Raw genomic sequence first — 5961 nt, 5'->3', positions numbered from 1 at the left:
AGTAATATTAAAATGAACACAGCCGTTGGGCTACATTGTTGTTTTTACAATCGAATGCCTGCTACTGTTTGAAGAACTGGTGTTGCAATATTTTCCCGTGATGTAACTGTTAAATTATTATCTGCTGTTTGCGTCCACATCTTACTTTGTGATGCATGCTTTTCTTAATGTGCCAATTTTGTTAACAGCACAAAGAGAGTCAGAGACTTCTTCCTGAAATGTTCTTCAGGAAGAACATTCCTCTTTCATGCTACTGATCTGATTCGATTAAAGGGTCTGCAATAAAGAGTACGATCTCAAAATACACGCGGCCTTTGAGAAGAACTGCACCACTGTCAAGTACTGGCCACCTCAAGCACAATCAAGACAAAATTCCAGAACACAGTAAATGTTCTGGAAGTAAGTGCACTAGAAGTTTGACGTTATCAAAGATACAAAATTACTTTACAAAAAGCAGTTATTCTACCCCTACGCGAAAACAAGCTTGCCTCGTGCGTGAACGAAGAGCTCTTAATGTTACAACGTGCAGGAACGCGTTCACAGAGCTTACTTGACAAATCAATGACATTACAAGCACGCATTCGCAAATACGTCACTAGCCGCAACACGCGAAGTTGTCGGCATGCTGCGGCTACTGGCGTTTGTAAATATCCTTCTTTAAAACGCATTGTTTGAAAATATAACCTATTAAATCGCGTTTTCATCCTTTGTCTACTGCGCTCGACGCATATTGAACTATAAGTCTATTGTTGCTGGTGAATCTGTATAAAAACGCAGGTTTTTCTTTTGTGTTGGCCAAAATTTTCAGTAAGTATTCGTCAGGACATCCGAAAATTTATTAAAGTTGTTGATACGGCTGTATTCTAGAACAGCGATCGTTTCGGAAGAATATTTCGGCTCCAACCGCAGTCCAGAGGAGCACGTCTTACTGCTGCTTGGGTCGGAACTATACCCAAAGGCAGAGCCGTAGATATTGATTGGAAGGTTACGCACGTACTTTAACTCATCGAGCAATGTTGTATGACAAAAAAAAAAAAAGAAAACTGAGGACACCTACACGCTACCTCCGAAGTGACGTGTAGCAGTGCCGAAGGTACGAGGTGCCCACGAGGCTGGTTGAATGGGAACATTGTAATTTGTGTATTCCCATTGAGATTTCTGTTTTGGTGAAATGTTATGTACCAACGCCAGGCAATAAAGAAATGAAAGCAGGCAAACTCGCGCTTGTTAGTGGCTCTTCGCCCTGACAGCAATAAATAAATGGCAAAATCCATCATCGCTTACTCTCATCTCACGCTGAGAACAAAGCATTACGTATGTTTTGTCTTTGTTATTGAAATCAGCTGTTTCTTTTGACGCTGCTAAGACAACATAGGTAGCGCCGAGCAGTAAAATTGATTCGAATTGCATTTAGCAAATGGCGCCACAGCATTAGCGCTGGTGATGTGTTGACGATGTTGACGATGTGTAGCGGAACGCTACAGAGGAGTAATTGTTCACGCTATCATTAATTTATTGCTCCGCTTAGCATGGTACGCGATGACGGTGGCGACGAAACGCCACATAGACGCTGAGAAGACGGCTCGGCGTGTGGGAACATTTACTAGGGTGTTCGCTCTTACTAAAATTGGCTAAGGATGCTGCATTGAACTGCTCAGAAAGCGGATGGATGAAACTAAGCCCCACTGTGCATTCAAGAAAACGCAGTCTATAATTAGAACAAAAAAGCATTTGTCGCGTCGCTCCACCAACAATGGAGGATGTATGGAAAGGATGGCAAGCAGACTCGCAGCTGGCGACGCGGCAAGGATGAACACATACTGAGGAGAATTCAGCCTTGCCGTTGGCTAAGGAGCGCTGCAGCTTCCCCAGTACTCCAAGTAACTAGGGATATGGAGTATAAGCACTTCTCACGACTTGTGAATGCGAATCTAATAATGTCCAATTGACCACCGCTGAGCGATCCTTCGAGTTATGAATCCCTCGAGGTCAAGCGGGTGCGTTGAGGCGCTTGGTGCACTGTGATTTGGCCTTACCGAGGCGCATTTAGAGCGCACACGAGAGCTTGCACGGTCAAGGAACGCGTGGATAACGCAAGGGTGACGTGGCCTGGCGAAGGTCCTTTTCGCGCATCGCCTGGCGTGCTATTGCGGCAGCAGGCCTACACCATTGCCTGATCTGCTCCGCTGAGACGTGCTCGTGACGTGGCGTCGCAACCAAGGGGAACGTACGTCATTTTTCCGCACTACAGACGAGAAGTGCCGGTTTCTTTAGCTCAATAGGCTATTCGAGGCTATTGCTTTAAAAAAAAAAAAGACGCGCATGCAAGGTAACTCCTGGGGCGTGATGTTGTAGCAATTCTGTTACTTTTTTACAGCGAAGGTGTTAAGCGCTTGCTCCCGTTGGATCTTGTCCGTGCTTACACACAAAACTTCTAACACGTGGGCTGATCCCGACAATAGTGCAATGCCAGGCCGACCCGCGGCGGAAGTGAAGTAGGTGTTAAGCACCCTCCATACGTGAGCTGATCCTGAAGATAGTGCAATGCCGGGCCGAACCGCGGTGGAGGTGCAGTTCGCCATTAAGGGGCCCACATACACAACTTCGCTGGTCTTCCTTCTACACAGAGTGAAAGGGCCCTGCGTTTTTTTATGCCTTTTGCTGCCATCAGCTCCAGCTGCCACTCGTCAAAAATGACATGGACACGCCCATTCTGTCTGTCGATCACACTGCGCGAGAGCCTTCGCGTGGTAACGCCGAGGGGTGCCAACGAGCCATCTGTAGAAGACGACGCTGGATGCCAATCCGATTATTAACGCACGGACACGATCGTGTGTGAAAGTAGCCCTTAACTGCTTTGCTGCAAAAGGGCCGGACAATACGTGTGTGCGGAGATTATAAGACAACGTTTAACCCTGTTCTAGACGCAGAGCAGTGTCCTCTACCTAGTATGAATGAGATATTAGCTGCGCTTGTCATAGGGCTGAAGTTTTCGAAGGGGGATCTAAACAGGGCATACTAACAGGTGGAAGTGTCGGAAGAATCTAAAAAGCTGCTCACATTCAATACACATAACGTACTGTTCGCTGTAAACAAAGTGCCCTTCGCAGCCGTCTCGCCACCAGGGTTGTTCCAGGACATTATGGATAACATCTTGAGAGGCCTACCAGGAGTGATATATTATCTGGACGATATACTTGTGACAGGAGCTAATGCCAAAGAGCACCTCGAGAATCCTGAAGCAGTGTTTCAAACACTGGCGCGAAAAGGTGTCCGAGTTAGGAGCCAGAAATGCGAGTTTTTCAAGCAAAGCCTTTAGTATCGTGGGCATGTTATCAGTAAGACGGGAGCCAAACTAACTAACGGAAATGTTCAAACTCTTCTGAAATACCTAACGCCTACTAACATAGGACAGCTGTGTTCGCTGCTTTGACTCAAGAAATTCTACGGCACGTTTACACCGCAATTGGCAATGCTTGCTATAACCATCCGCAGATTGTTACAAAAGGACGTCTCCTGGTCCTGCGACCGAAAATGCGAGGGCGCATTTAGAGCTATCAAAGCAGTGCTGTCATCAACCGAAGCTGTTGCGCAATACGACCTGAGCCTCCCGCTGCTGCTGTCGTGCGATGCGTCTTCGTACGGTCTCGGAGGCGTGTTATCACGCGTTATGGAAGAAAGCACCGTAAGACCAGTGCCTTACGCTTCTAGGACATTATCAAAGGCACAAGAAAAGTATAGCCAGATTGAAAAAGAGGCGCTTGCCTTAATCTCTGGCATTCAAATAATTTCATTTTTATAATTATGGTTGATAATTTCTGGTAATTACGGACCATGAGCCGCTACAAGCCATTCTTCGGCGGAAAAGCGGCCTCACGGCCATAGCTGCCATTAGGCTTAGGCGGTGGACTATAACACTTTCAGCTTACACGTACAACCTTGTCTACCGAAAGCCAGCCGACAACGTGGACGCGAACTATCTTTCGCGACTGCAGTTAGAGACAAGTGAGGGAGAGGACAGCTCGAGTGAGACATTTTATGAGCTTCGCTTAGCATCTCTTCCTGCCACAAGCAGAGATCGCGCGCGACACAGCCCATGACCCTGTTTTCAGCCTTGTCTTGGACTTGACCAAGAAACGGTGCCCTTCGCATGTTCATGAGATAGTGTTCAAACCCTACTTCACCATATGCAGTGAATTGACTGTCCACGTAGGGTGGCTGATGCATGGAATGCGAGTGGTCGTGTCGACAAAGCTGCAACATCCAGTCTTGGAGGAGACACACCAGGGAAACCTAGGTATTGTGCAGAGCAAGGAACTCGCCCGAAGCTACGTGTGGTGGTCATCCGTGGACAAAGATCTCGACAATCAAGTAAGACACTGCATGTTATGCCTGCAGCAGCACTTACTCGGAGTATATTTCAAACAATTTTTGGGAACACGCTGCTCAGGTTTGTCACCTGCTGTTTGAAGAGAAAGAAAAATTATTTTTAGTGATTTGTCATGTTTGAGAAGCATGGAGTAGGCCGGTTGTGTGCATTTTCCTTCTACAGCTATCTCGTACGGGGCAGGCAAGCCTAGTTATTGATTTCATGCGAACAGTATATGAGCCTTCTGTATTAAACAAGTGTAAATTATGGCACGTATCCAGATCTAATTCTAATCCTAGCACTTACCATCTGAACAACGTTCTGTTAGATTTCATCATGTGATTAAATTATCTGGGTGTACAGATTACAAATAACTTAAATGTGACCATTATTATTAAAGCATAACTGCGAGTCGGCCTAGTTGGAACAGATTCATCATTTAAACATTTTTGTGCGCTAACTAACAGGGACAAAGAAGAGGAGCAACGCAAGGACGAGCGCTTTCTAAGAACTGGTTTTATCTTCGAAAAACTTCCTGCTTAATTACCCAAAGATCTGCGCGATTTAGTCAAACAGAGCACGCCTGTAGCGTATATAACACTTGAGATAAAATGTCGTAGACCAAAGCCCCCCGATCAACATAAAATCATTGTGGCGCATGTAACAAGCACTTACGGTGAAAATACGTTAAAGATGTGATGACTACAGCGAATTTTCTTTATCCACCAATGAAACAGAAGGATGGCTGATGCATTTTTCCTTTTGTTTTTAAATCCAGTGCGCTTCCACAATTTCTCTCGTGGTTTGATTCCTATGCCTATACAAAATTTCGGTGCTACTAAGACACAGGTGAGCAATCGCGTTCTTGGCAATGCATAGCCAAATGCGTATCAGGGCGACCTTTCAGACTAGATAAGTGTTCCATCTGTCTCGTGTTGATCCATACCGAAGTCTGCCCTACGTATACATGACCACACGTCATGGGAATCTGATAACGTTTTTCACGCAAACAACAAATTGGTTCTTACGCGGATGTCTAACGCTACATTCATTCTTTTCATCTTCCTTTCTTTCGAACTTATTTTTGAACTTAGAACACACACTACCTATTTTGTTTTTTTGCCCAAAACACTACATTTATTTCATAACTCCCAACCACCTTCTTAAGTCTATGTGAAAGGCCGTGAACATACGGAATCTCTGTAACCTTGGAAGCCAAATCCTTCTGCCTTTGATTCTTTGTACATCGTTCTTTATCCTGTTTAAGTTTTTTCATTAGTCTATCGCATGACGGCAGCATCCCAACCAGCGGGTACCCAGCCTTTCTCAACCTATCAACTTACTCAAAAAATGTAAAGTTGTAATGTAAATATGTATACGTAAAATCTGTTCGCGCAACGGCCATTTCGTCGCTTGAAGCCGTCGCTCGTTGCTGTCGCACAGGAAATCGTTCTCGTGAGGTTGGGGCTTTAATCGACTTGTAGCGCATATACAGTGCCATCGAATAATAGAAAGTGTGCCGCCCTTGGGTGAAAGCGGGCTTTCTCCCCGATGACGAAACCACGAGGCACTGTGCTCTCCAGGCCTGCTCA

The sequence above is a fragment of the Dermacentor andersoni genome, chromosome 10 (genome assembly GCF_023375885.2).
Source record: "Dermacentor andersoni chromosome 10, qqDerAnde1_hic_scaffold, whole genome shotgun sequence".
NCBI lineage: Eukaryota > Metazoa > Arthropoda > Arachnida > Ixodida > Ixodidae > Dermacentor > Dermacentor andersoni.
The sequence above is the reverse complement of the archived record's forward strand: the minus strand, read 5'-3'. Positions refer to the sequence as shown.